Source organism: Acomys minous (assembly GCF_964271855.1).
Source record: "Acomys minous genome assembly, chromosome: 4".
In the NCBI taxonomy this organism is placed as follows: Eukaryota; Metazoa; Chordata; class Mammalia; order Rodentia; family Muridae; genus Acomys; species Acomys minous.
The window spans coordinates 86,156,105-86,169,050 of NC_140486.1; the positions used below are offsets into that span (position 1 = coordinate 86,156,105).

General features: G+C 44.0%; 1 protein-coding gene across 3 annotated transcripts in view; it reads right to left on the bottom strand.

Moving 5' to 3' along the window:
- TRAK2 (trafficking kinesin protein 2) overlaps nt 1-12,946 on the bottom strand; it is a 58,896-nt gene that overhangs the window by 45,128 nt on the left and 822 nt on the right. For 2 of the 3 annotated variants that reach the window (XR_014778550.1, XM_084778673.1), the window contains exon 1: nt 12,669-12,859. The exons of the other annotated variant lie outside the window; for it this stretch is intronic. The gene's annotated coding sequence lies outside the window, so the exon portion shown is untranslated. Of the gene's footprint in view, nt 1-12,668; nt 12,860-12,946 lie in introns of those variants that run through there. 3 annotated transcript variants of the gene reach the window in all.

Genomic DNA, 12,946 nt, shown 5'->3' on the forward strand with positions numbered 1-12,946 from the left:
GCCTGCCTGGTGCCCGGGGAGTTCAGAAGAAGATAACAGATCTGCTGGAGCTGGAGTCACAGACTCCTGTGAGCCACCATGTGGGTGCTGGGAATGGACCTCAGGTCCCTGCAGGAACAAGTGCTCTTCACTGCTGAGCCTTCTCTCCAGTCCCCATGGTTACTTTTTGAGTGAAATTTTATATGTAATTTGTTTATCAATAAAATTCAGGGAACAAAGAATAGATAATTTTTGAGCTATGGCTGCTGTAACTCAGGAAACAATTGGATTCCACGCTTGAAGGATGCAGTAACTGGGCTGCTGAGGAAAGTCACCAAGTCTTTCTCCACATTTTCAAGGTTTTCCTATGAGCCCTCTTCTTTCTCCCCTTACAAGTCACATGGCTTCAAAGACCTTCCTTTCCAACTCCGTGACAGCCACACCTCAAGTTTCTATCTTTAGCTCAAACTGGCATTTCATAAACTGAAGCTGAAAATGCCATTATCAACTTATATGGGTACCATAAAACCTCTGCGTCCTAAACTCGGCTTTTCTCCACTCTCTCATGATACCAGCCTTGTTGTTATTATTAGTTTTTACCGGCTTCACTTTATCAGCACATGTAACTCTAGAATTATCTGTGTATCTCAAGCTCATCTACACAGCCCCAAACTTAGTCATCTTCCCCTCTTCTCTGCTCTCTACTTGGTCTCCGTTCCCGTGAGCGTATTCTCTAAGACACGGCCACCGCCTTAGGTCACACCTTCCCTTCAGTGACTGCTGCGGCAGTTGGCCATTTGCCTGCTCTGCGCCCACCCATTCTCTTTGCTTTCCTATCCCTATGCCGTCAACGTCCTCAGTCTCTACACCTGTGGCAGCTTGGGTGCTCAGGCAAATATTCCTATAAAGGAAAGTGTGCTAAGTGTGGGGAACAGATATGTAATCCATCTTACAAGCTTGCCCATTATTCTGTTTACTGTGACATGGCCTCCAGACCTGGAAACTGAGCACAGGCAGGCAACTTTAGTCTCCAGCCCTGCACAGCTGGAGAAAGGAAGAAACTTCTGAGCAACCCTAGCTCTTTGACCCTGAAATTCCAGACTTTTCTCAAGAATATGTCAAATGAGACTAGACTCAGAAGTTTCTAAGGTCATTTTCTAATGGAAACAATTCATAATAATGGTATAAGAGCTTCCTGAGTTTCAATGAAAATTTGTATTCACATTTCTGCCCAAAACTGGCTTTCCTAAGACAGCACCTAGTGTAGACTGAGCACATACTACACCTTGGTACTGACTTCAAAGCTTTCTACCCATAATCCCCTTTAATCCTCACAGTAGCCCCATGATGTGGATATTGCTGACACTGTTTTATAGACAAGGACTCCAAGGCTTACTAGTTGATTACCATGGGGAAGCTAGTGAGAGTCAGGGATGGAACCCAAGCCTATTCCACAGTTGATACCTCTGACCTCTGAGGTCTGACAAGTGGCTGGGAGAAAGGATAAGAAGTGTACATCATGGGCTGGAGAGATGGCTCAGAAGGTAAGAGTACTGTCTGCTCTTCCAAAGGTCCTGAGTTCAATTCCCAGCAACCACATGGTGGCTCACAATCATCTATAATGAGATCTGGTGCCCTCTGTTGGCATGCAGGGGTATATGAGGTAGAGCACTGTACACATAACAAACAAACAAACAAACAAACAAATTAAGTGTACATCATCTGAAAGGGTTTCAGAGATAACTGTAAAACAATTTCCCCACCTAAAAAACAACACACACTGATTCCTGAATAAAAAACCCAACCAAACAAACAAAAAGTTATTTGGCTGTAGAGATGGCTCAGTGGGTCAAGGTGCTTGTTGCCAAGGCAAGTGGAAGGAAAGAACAAACTCCTGAAAGTTGTCCTCTGATGGCCACATGTGCCCCCCATCCACACTCACACTAATAACAATAACAGCAATAAATAAAAGCATAGGTGATAAGATAATTTCCATTTATAGCTAAGAATAATGGCTAAGAGAGGGGGAAATGTCCTTTGGTGACTTAGGTCGCTACTGTAAGCAACACTTATTGTATATGCAATGTGCACATACCTGTGTAATGTGCAGGCCTCAGAGTCAGCTTTCAAAGACTTCTCTCCGTACCAAATGCCCAAACTGCTTATTTATTTATTTTAGGTTTTAAAATTCACTTCTAATTTTGCTTCTTCGTTCCTTGTGAGGCTATTAATCATTATACATGCTGCTGCCAGCATGCCTCTCCCTTTGCTAGCCCGATGTTGGGGTGAGAAACCAGATAGCCAGGTTATCAGAGAAACCACAAGGTTGCTGTTTGAGACTGAACCCCAGGACCTGTTTTCCTACACCTGGCACTTCCTCAAGTGCCTGTTTTTGTTTTTACCCTTCGAGCACCAGGGATTTAGTTGGCGGGCGGCCTTCTCTTCCTTTGGCACTGTCACCAAGTGCTTTTCTCACCTGGCGTTCTCTCTCCTAGGCTGGCTATGAACACTCTGTCTTCTCCACTGCCTCCCAGGGGAGGTCCTCCTTTCTCCCTTTGTAAGAATTCTCCTGTTAATCAGCAGAGACCAGGAGTGGATTATAAACACAAAATCTTAATTTATCATTGCTATTTGCTAGCATTTCCTACTGCAGACAAAACTACCCTAGAAGACAGCTCACGTGTTGTCTTTCCCTCTCTGCACTCATAGCTCTTTGACACATGTTATTTTGCATGACCCAAACCTAACAGATGGCAATGTGAACCTACTGGATTACTATTAAAAGTAAGTAAGCCAGCCCTATGTAGTGGCACAGGTCTCCCAGCCCTCTGGAGGCACGAGTTCGAGGTCACCTTAGTCTACACAGCAAGTTCTAGGATAGCCAGGAATACACAAAAAGACCCTATCTCAAAACAAAAAACAAACAAACAAACAAAAAACAACTAAACAAGCTATTAGAAGTTTTTATATATAAAATAAGATAATGATAGATACAAGATACGAGATATTATGTTATACAGAGTTTATTAAATGAGCATGGGGAGAGAAGGAAAGGGGGGAGGAGTTCTCCAGAGAGACAGAGACAAAGACAGGAAGAGTAAGAAGAGACAGAGACAGAGACAGAGGAAGAGAGGGGACAGAGAAAGAGTAAGAGGAGGGGTTAAGGAGGTAGAGAGGAAGGAGAGAGAGGCGGGATAGAGGAAGAATAGAGAGATTAGGGGGTAAGAGAAGGGGCCACACGGACAGTTTGTCCTTTTATATGGCCCTGGGCAGGGCCACGCCCCCGTGGCAGGTAAGCAATGACATCATAGATAGCTGACTGAAGCAGAAATCTAATATAAGTAGTTTAACAAAGTTGATTACAAAAACAATTTTAGTACAGTAACAATTAAATGAATTGCCTTAAAAAGCAAACCCAAGCTGGGATTAAACATTCTAAACAGACACTGTATTGGCTTTAGGAAAACTGTATCAGCCTGGGCATTGTGGTGTAAGCCTATAATCTCAGTCTGAGGTGAGGCCAGAAGATTATACATTGGAGATCAGCCTGGGCTAGCCTGGGCTACACGGTAAGACTTATTAAAAGCTCCAACTTCACATAAAAGGGTTTGGTGTAGAATGACTTGTTGTTTTATAATATTAACAGCACCAAAGTACCTACTCTTCTTATAGTTTTAAAAAAAAAAGCCAGTTTTGGCTCGTTGCTTAGACTTCCTATGGTCTCCACTAAGCATGTGCAGCTAACGGACAAACCATTTCAAACACACGTCAAAAAGTAACCAGAAAGCTTAAAACGTTCACAGCTGCTGATGTAAGCCTCGCTTGTGGTCTTTTAATTTTGTGACTGAAAGAGAAAACAAAATCAAACCCAGTAACTTAGCAGGATAAAAAGCTACGGTTTGCTGCGTTGGGTCTTACTGTTTTCCAGTTGATAAAGCTATGCTTTAGCAAGAGCAGTGCCGCCTCAGACACATCCCCGCCGGCTTCTAGGCTCCTCCTCTCTTCTTCCAGACAGACCGCTCTTTCTCACGCAACAGGCTTCCCTTTGTTTTGATTGATAGCACTGGCCTGAATAGGCGGCTCCCAGCCCTGGACATGACATGCGTGCAGAGCTTAGGTGCCAGGACCCCAAATGCCATTTACTTTAAATAAGTTATCAGTCTTTGAACAGGTTACTTTTTGAAACTGACTACATTTTAAACACAAGATAGTTAAATTCTCCTGAAGTGCCACAAAGCCACATGGTGTGGGGTTCCTGCAAAGGTAGTCACCCAGTGTGGGCATCACGCCACAGGCATGCCCTCCACGATCTGCTTAGACGCCCTTTTTCTTTGGAGGCTATCCCACACCTGTCCCTCCTGCCCCCCCCCCCCACCATCCTCAGCGCCTCTCATTTTTCACACCAACAGCCTGGGCTCTGTGGCTTCCTACCCCTCCGTGCACACTTGATGGGGTAAAAGGCAACCACCCCTGAAAGGAGGAGCCGCAGCAGGGAGGGGCCAGACCCTAAAATCCCAAGTGGGAGGCTAATGCAGGAGGACCCCCAAGTTTGAGGCCAGCTTGGCCTATACAGCAAAATTGTCTTAATAATTTTTTTTAAAAGATACTTTCCAGTTTTTCTGCTGTGTGTGTACATACATTATTATAAAATAATTACATGTAAGTCACTTTGGGACTCACTCCTGCCTTCTCTTTACTGTGGTCCACTGGACACCCCTGTCTACAACCTCACCATCTTCCTCGGCTTATCAACATACTGAAAATCTTCTTTACTAATTTTGTAGTCAGGGTCTCTCTTTGTAGCGCAAGGTGGCCTCGGACTTCACATGTAGCTCAGGCTGGCCTCGGACTTCACATGTAGCTCAGGCTGGCCTCGGACTTCACATGTAGCTCAGGCTGGCCTGGGACCTCACATGTAGATCAGGCTGGCCTGGGACTTTACATGTAGCTCAGGCTGGCCTGGGACTTCACATGTAGCTCAGGCTGGTCTGGGACTTCACATGTAGCTCAGGCTGGCCTGAGACTTCACATGTAGCTCAGGCTGGCCTGGGACCTCACATGTAGATCAGGCTGGCCTCCAGCTTGTGATTCTCATGTTCAGTCAAAATCTTCTGTTATGAGAACCAGATAAGAGTGTAAAAAGCTCCTTTCCTGGGGGCTTCGGAGCTTCTCACCAGCCTCCGTCCTCTCAGGAGACGCTCATTCAAGGTTCTTAGAAAGCATCTGTTGTCATTTTTCAGTTCCTCATCTCTCAGTCGTACCTCCTTCCATTCTGGCACAACCCGAGTCCTCCAGAAACAGCTCTGCCCTCTCTACCGCCCCCTCTGGTACCCAGTCTTTAGACATCTTTAGTCACTACATCATTTCTAGTTCAGCACTGACACCTTTCCTTGGCCTTCTTGTGGCCTATTTCTTCCCTTCCATGCTTATTCTCAGACTTCTTACGAATTACCTTGGTAGTTTGAGTGAAAAATGTCCTCTGAAGCCCATGTATTTGAATCCTCCATCCATAGATAGTAGTGATGTTTGGGAACTTTTGAAATGGGGGGTGGGGGTGGGAGGGTGGGGAGGAGGGCTTACTGGAGTAAATACGTCACTAAGGAGAGATGGGCTTTGAGGTTTTATGGCTTCATTCCAGTTCCTGTTTTTTTCCCTCTCTTCCTGTGTCTTTCCTTTCCTCCTCTCCCTCCCCCATCTCAGCTGCCTGGCCTGCACTTCTGCCTCCTCCCCTGCCACAATGGACTCTGTGCCTCTGGAACTATAAGCTAAAATAAATCAAGATTTTTTTTCCCACAGCAACAGAAAAGTCCCTAATGCAATGACTCCAACTCCTTTAGAGCCTCAGATCTGGAGCTGGTCAAGCTTGACTGGAACCTTTTTCGTGTGTGTTTGTTGTTGTTTCTGTTTCTCATCCCCTTGTGTGCTAGCCCGTCGCCGTCACACTAAGCCAGCTCCTCAGCCCCTTCCTGAGTTCTGGTCCTACTTCTTCCACCTTGATTAGAGTGGATTCAGGGATTCTTCCCTTTCTCACCATATCCGATCCATTAGCAATCCTGGAAAATCTACAGATCTGTCCACTGTGCCCCGTGCCTTCTTCTTCCTCCACCGTATTTCAAGCCATCACCGTCACCCTGTCGCCCTCCGGGCTCTGGCCAGGACTCCAGCACGAACCCCTGCTTCCCTTCCTTCTCTACAAGGCAGCAAGATGCATGTTTGCAAAACCCAACTCCTTAAAAAAATTAGTTTTTTTCCTTTCTTGACGACAGTCATTCTGACTGGGGTGAGATGGACTCTTAAAGCAGTTTTAAGTTTGTATTTCCTGCTGGTTAAGGATGCTGAATAACTTTTAAAATACTTTTGGCCATTATTATTCCTTCTTTTGAGAACTGTCTATATGGCTCATTAACACATGTATTGATCCTAAAGGGGTTTTGGAGTTTTCTATATATTCTAAAATTAACCCCCTGTCAGATATGTAGGGCAAAGGGTCCCTTCCATCCGTAGTCTGTCTCTTCTTTGCTGATGTGCAGAAGCTTTTTGATTTCATGTAATCCCAGTGATAATTCTTAGGGTTACTTCCTTGTGCTGCTCTTGAGTAAACACTCAAAGGATAAATCAACACATCACAGAGATGCTTGTGCATCCATGGTTACTGCTGCAGTACTCACAGTAGCTAAGAAGCACAACCAAGGTGAATATCTATCAACAGGTAGATGGACAAAGAAAAGATGGACCACTTATACAAAAGAATTTACTTAGCCGTCAAGAATGTAATCATGACATCTCAGGGAAAACGAAGATTAATACATTAAGATAAGACTGACTTAGAAAGATAAATACTGTGCTTTCTCTCATATGCAGAATCTAGATTTAAATTAATATGTTAGTAATTGGGGGGGGGCTCGATAGAAAGGATATTATGAAGAGAGTAAGAAATCCTAAGGATAGAAAGAGGGTAATGGAATAGATGTGACATGAAAGCAGAAGGGGAGCCACTCATAGGGGGAAGGGACAAGCAAGGAGTGTGGCAAAGAAAGCAGGCTTTAGTCATATGTGTATATATAGACATACATACATAGGCATGCACATATGCATAAAAATGCCATAATGAAGCCCATTACTTTGTATACCAATTTTAAAAATTAGTTTTTAAAAACCCTACAAAATAAAGGCCTGCCTCCTGTAGCTCACTCTCTTCCACACTGTACTCCCCCATAGAACCGGGTCTTTTGTTTCCTTTCTCCTCCTCACCACACTGTCCTATCGCAGCCTCTGTCACTGGTTCGCTGTATGAACACTCTTTCAGGTCTTTATCGCTAACTACTTCTCCCCTGCAGGCCCGAGACCTCCTGCGATCTAGCCAGCCTCCCCGCCTGTGGGGTCTGTTACATTCACATAAGCATTACATTTGACTCAAAGGGGAGGTGCTACCTCCCTTTGTCCTCACTGACCAGAATGGAAACTCAATGATAGGACCTCAAACAATTCAGTAACTTGATGAGATAAGTTGTCAGAGGCCTGTTTTGTTGTTTCAAATTAGAGTCTTGTTTCTTTCAGTGTGGGGGACTAATCTGGTGTCTCCTGTAAGTACCCTATTTTATCTCCAGGCCTGGGATGAACTAGTTAACTAAATTGTTGAACAAATTCTTTCCCCACTGTCTTGCATAATTTATCAACCTTTTGTTTGTTTGTTTGTTTGTTTTTTGTTTTTTTCAAGGCAGGGTTTTCCTATGTAGCCCTAGCTGGCTGTCCTGGAACTCACTCTGTAGACCAGGCTGAACTTGCACTCACAGAGATCCACCTGCCTCTGCCCGCCTGAGTGCTGGGATTAAAGGCATGTGCCACTACTGCCCAGCTAATTTATCAACTCTTAAATTATATCCCTTAAAAAACATTAAACAGTTTCTTCCTTTTTTATCTGACTTTTTGAAAAGCTCTCTGAAGAAAAAGAACTCAGCATCTGGCAAACACAAACAGATACACACATAGAAAAACTCCCAAGGCCTCAGTGATCTTTACAAAGTGAGTCGGTTCCACTTCTCCAACACCGACAGGTCTGTGCATGTGTTTCCTAGGGTGGACAACCTGCAGTTCTGTGAGACTGAACAGGATGTCCTCAAGTGTGTCAGCAGTAAGGCTAGGAGTGATGTAGGCATGTTACATAGTAAGTGGTTAACTATAAAATAATTTCAAAAAATAATTCTATTAAGAACTAGCCAGTAGGCTATATATCTAACAACTTCCAATAAATACTTCTTGAATTAAACTAAAGGTATTCAAAGTAGATACACTATAGTATACAACAGTCTCCGCTGAAAAGGAGACTAACAGCCGGGGCCTCTGAGCTCTCCCAGGGACAGGGCTGGTGACCTTGTTATCTAGATGAGCGCTAGACCGTATGATCTAATCTAAGGAAACAAGATAATAGATATTTAGTGGGCATTACAACATCTCTATCCCATAGACAGAGACCAGGGGAGGGGACGTCACTGTAGCTGAAATGGCTGTCTTCACATAGATCTAAGATTTTAGTGGGTTTCTTAAGTATGAAAGATTTGGCTGAGAACAAGGGCATCTATAAAACAAAGTAAACAAACAAAGGGACAACAAAACCGGAACCCAACAGAAAAGGAAAGGGGGAGGTCCCAAAGCATGTTAGCTATTAATGTGAGGGGGAGGGATCATCAGCAAAGTGTTTGGAGCTTTAAACTGGACGAGTTCAAGTTAAGAAGTCTGAATTTCAGTTCCTCCCTGCTTTCTGCCACACGTGGTTGAAGACCTTGGTTAAGTTCTTGCATTTTGGCTCATTACTTGTGCATAGCTGGAGAAACTACTTAGCCTCTATTTCAGTATATTTCTGTATACATTGAGATTTAAAGTAATTTTTCATAGGCAGCCAGAAGTAGGGATTACAAGAGTGTAAATACTATAAAAATGTCCCAAAGATAAAAGATACCTAAAAAATAAAATAAAATAAAATAAAATAAAATAAAAATCACTTTTTAGGGTAGCAAACTACAGAATATTTTTGTGACAACTGTGTAAAGCTTTACAATCTATGTAGGCAAAGTTAAAAGAAAAAAAAATCAAACATAAAGCCAAAGTTTAAGTAAAAATAGGTATAGGCAAATTCTTCCTAAATCATCTGGCCTAAGGTTGGCTGCGACTTTTTTGCTCTGTGTATTTATTTGGTGTGTGTCCGTGCTTGTCCACATCATGGTGCACATGTGATGCTACAGGGCAATCCACGGAGTCAGTGGAATCAGAAATCCCATCATGTGGGTGTCAGGGGTCAATCTCAGGAGACAGATGCCTTTACCCACTGAGCCGGATCTACACATCCAGCTGTGACTTCTATAGTCTACCTCATATTTTGAGAACTTACGCGAACTGGTCTCCCTGCTTCAGCTGGTCTCCCGCTTGGGACAGTCTTTCTAAAATGCAAACGCACTGCCGCCCCATTGCTACAAACCCCTCCAGTTTATTCCTCCAGTTTAAACCTCACACAGAGTCGTCCTAATCTTCCCAGCCCGGTCTCCAGCTTCATCTCTCAAGGCTCCCCATGAGACCTGAATCAGCTAGTCACATCTCAAAGCCTTTTTGTACACCATGCCCTTTGCCTGCAACACCTGTTTGTTATTTGCTGGGGCCACAAGGACAAAGTACCACAGACTGGGCAGGTTAAACACCAGAAACGTATTTTCTCTTAGTTCAGGGAGCTGGAAGCTATTGGTACGAAAGTATTAAAAGGTTTAGTTTTTCCTGAGGCCTTTTTTCTTGGCCTTCTTGATAAATTTTACTTGCGCCTTCCTATGTAGGTGTATCTTTTTTGTGTCTTTTGTTTGGTTGGTTTTGGTTTTTTGAGAGAGGGTTTCTCTGTGTAGCCTTGGCTGTCCTGGACTCACTATGTAGACCAGGCTGGCCTTTAACTCACAAGGATCCGCCTGCCTCTGCCTCCTGAGTGCTGGGATTACAGGCCTGTGCCACAGCGCCCAGCCCATTTCTTTCTTTCTTTTTTAGGATAAATTTCTTAACAGTGAAAATTATCCTTATCCTCCAGGACAACAGCCTACAGAAAGTATTTAATAAAGATTTGATGAGGATTAGAGGGAAGAACATGGGCCTTGACGTAAAAGACGCACAGGTTCAAATCCTGGCTCTCTTATTTCCCCAGGAAGGTCTCAAAGTCACTTAATGTTGTTGAATTTCCATTCTAAAGAAAATACGGAGGTTGTAATAATAAACAACTGAATGACAATAAGACTACTCAGATAGGGTTTTGTTACGCAGTTAGATGCTGAAGTAAAGTTTTGGTCGTGATAGCCACTTCTACCATTCAGCAATTAAATGATTTGGGGTACATTTAATATTCTTCTGCCTTCAAACAAACAGACAAACAAAAAAACCCAAAACGAACAAGAATAAAAACCAAAACACCCTCTGATGGTGCTATTACGGCAACAGTAACTAGGTAACACATTCGATTGGCTCCGCGGCACACTGTATTATTTCTAAGCTTCTAGTCTTGCTATTACAAGAACAAAACAGGCCCAAACAGATACGAGTGGATGCTCAATGCGACTAACCCTTCAATAACTCGGGTTTCTCTCCAACTAAATAGAATAACTTAGTGAGGTTCAAAAACTGGTCCAGGGCCAGCAAGGTGGCTGAGAGATAAAGATGTATGTCATCAAGACCAACGACCTGAGTTTGCTCCTCAGGCCCCACCTAGTCTAAAGAGAAAATCAAATCTTACAAGTTATCCTCTGATCACCACATGCACTCATGCATGAATGCTCCCAGGCACACATGCACAGCAATAACATGCAAACAAACAAACCTAATTTAAAAACCAGATACACATGGTAACACACAACTTTAATCTTAGCATTCCAGAGGCAGAGGCAGGCAAATTTCTGTGAGTTCCAGGTCAGCCAGAGCTAGATAGTGAGATTCTGTCCCAAAAAAGTAAGACAAGAAAAAAAAACAACAAAACCCAAAGCGGGGAAAAAAAGGGAACAGACAGATGATGTAAATGAGCTGAAGATAAGATAAAAACGAGTATGAATTACAATGCTACCGTCTCACATCCCTTCTGTTGGCTTTCACATATTTTGGGCAGTGCAATAAAAATTTTAAAAGGCAAACTTTCATAGTCTTTATGACTATGGATGTTAAGTATTCATAGTGAAGAGTAACCCTGCCTTGTGACTGTGGATGTAAAGCATGCACAGAATAACCGCAGAACCATAAAGACTGTGAACTGGAAAGGACCTTTGTGATACAACTCCAACCCTATCTTTTTTTTTTTTTTTAACATATGTGCATCCATAAAGATTTGGAATGAGCTCTTAAGTGCCTTAATAAGCAGTCCTGTGAGGGATGAGACTAGCAAACACAGCGTGCAATTTGTTCAGAGTACTAAAGTAGGGGTTACGGACTTACCCATATCCAAGGTATGACGGAACTAGTACTAGGAAATGGAAAGAAGACGGAAAATTCTTTCTAACCATCCAGCCTTTAGAATAAAAGATACTTGATCCATAGCTTTGAAGCAAAGCAGGTCTAGATGCAAATCTCGCCTTGTTACATAAAGTCTTCTGAGCCTCGCATTATGAGCACCTGGCTTGCTAACGTGATTACATGAACCATATACACACAAGCCTGGACTGGGGTGTCTGGCAGATTTCAAGTGTTCAGATGTTGGTTCTTTCCTCCTTCCTTCTATCACATAAGTAAAGATGTGTAGGATTAACGACACTGTCTTTCACATAGGTGTGTGTGTGTGGTGGTTAAAGGTCTGAGGCTTGTTGGATACTACTTAATTTTAAAAATAGAAAGCTGGATGGTTGCTGAGATGATAAAGTGCTTTTAATTTTGCCCTTCCCCACCACCAAATGTCCTTCACAATTTGTTTTCAAGTGTCATGTCACCACCATTAATATGCTTTTGGAGATCACTGTAGCTCAGACTTTTAATACGACAGCAAAGATTTGAAGGTCACAAAAAATTCTTTACTAAGGTAGAGAGTTCGTTTTGTTCCGTGGTCCATATAAGCTAGGCGAATTTCCAGTGAAAAATTACCATCTTTCCTGACACATAAAAAGGTGCATAAGCAGGTACTTGACTTCATTACCATAATTGTAATTTAAAAAAAAAGTGTTTGGGACTCAAAAGTGCTGGCACTGGAAAGGACATCTGCCAATATTCCCAATATTCATTCTTTTAGCTTCAACCTAAAGTCTACCTACCCCCTCCCCCATTTTTTTTTCTTTTAAAAGACACGGGCGCCTGGCTCCAAATCAATTGCAAAGAAAAGCCCGACACAGAAAGCTCTTTCTGCAGTCCTCTCCTCCCCTTACATCACAGATGGCCACCGAGAGCTTAGGGTTTAACGTCCAGACACTAAAGCCACTCATCCTAAAACGGCGGCGCTCCAGATGGATGCTGTCTGGCAGAGGATGGGAGGCTGCCAATCTTCAGAGGCGTAAAAGGGGTGAATCCAGAGGCTAGCGTCCAGCTCACATCACTTCGGACCCACACTTGAGAAACATCCCTTTCCCATCTCGGGGCGGGGTCCTCCGGCAAGTGACCTCCGGGGACCGGAGGGACAGGGGACAGGAAGGCTACTCTGCCCTCCAGAGAAGTTGACAAGGGCAACTCCTAGTCGCACGCGGGAGGTTACTCACGGGAATGGCCCGGCGTCCTCGCTCCTTCGCCCGGACTCACTCTGGAAGAAGCCCCTAACACTGCGGCAGCCTTCGAGCAGCAGCCGAAGCTGCCGCCGCCACAGCTAGCCGCCCGGGCGTGGCAGAGACTGGCGGGCGACTTCACATCATCATTCGGCGACCTTGGAGCTGCAGCGACGCCGGGTCAATGGCAGCCCCCGCCCGGCTACAGAAGCCAGGAGACCCACTCTCCCAGCAGCCTTTGCGGCCCTAGTGCACGGCCCTCTGGGAAATGTAGT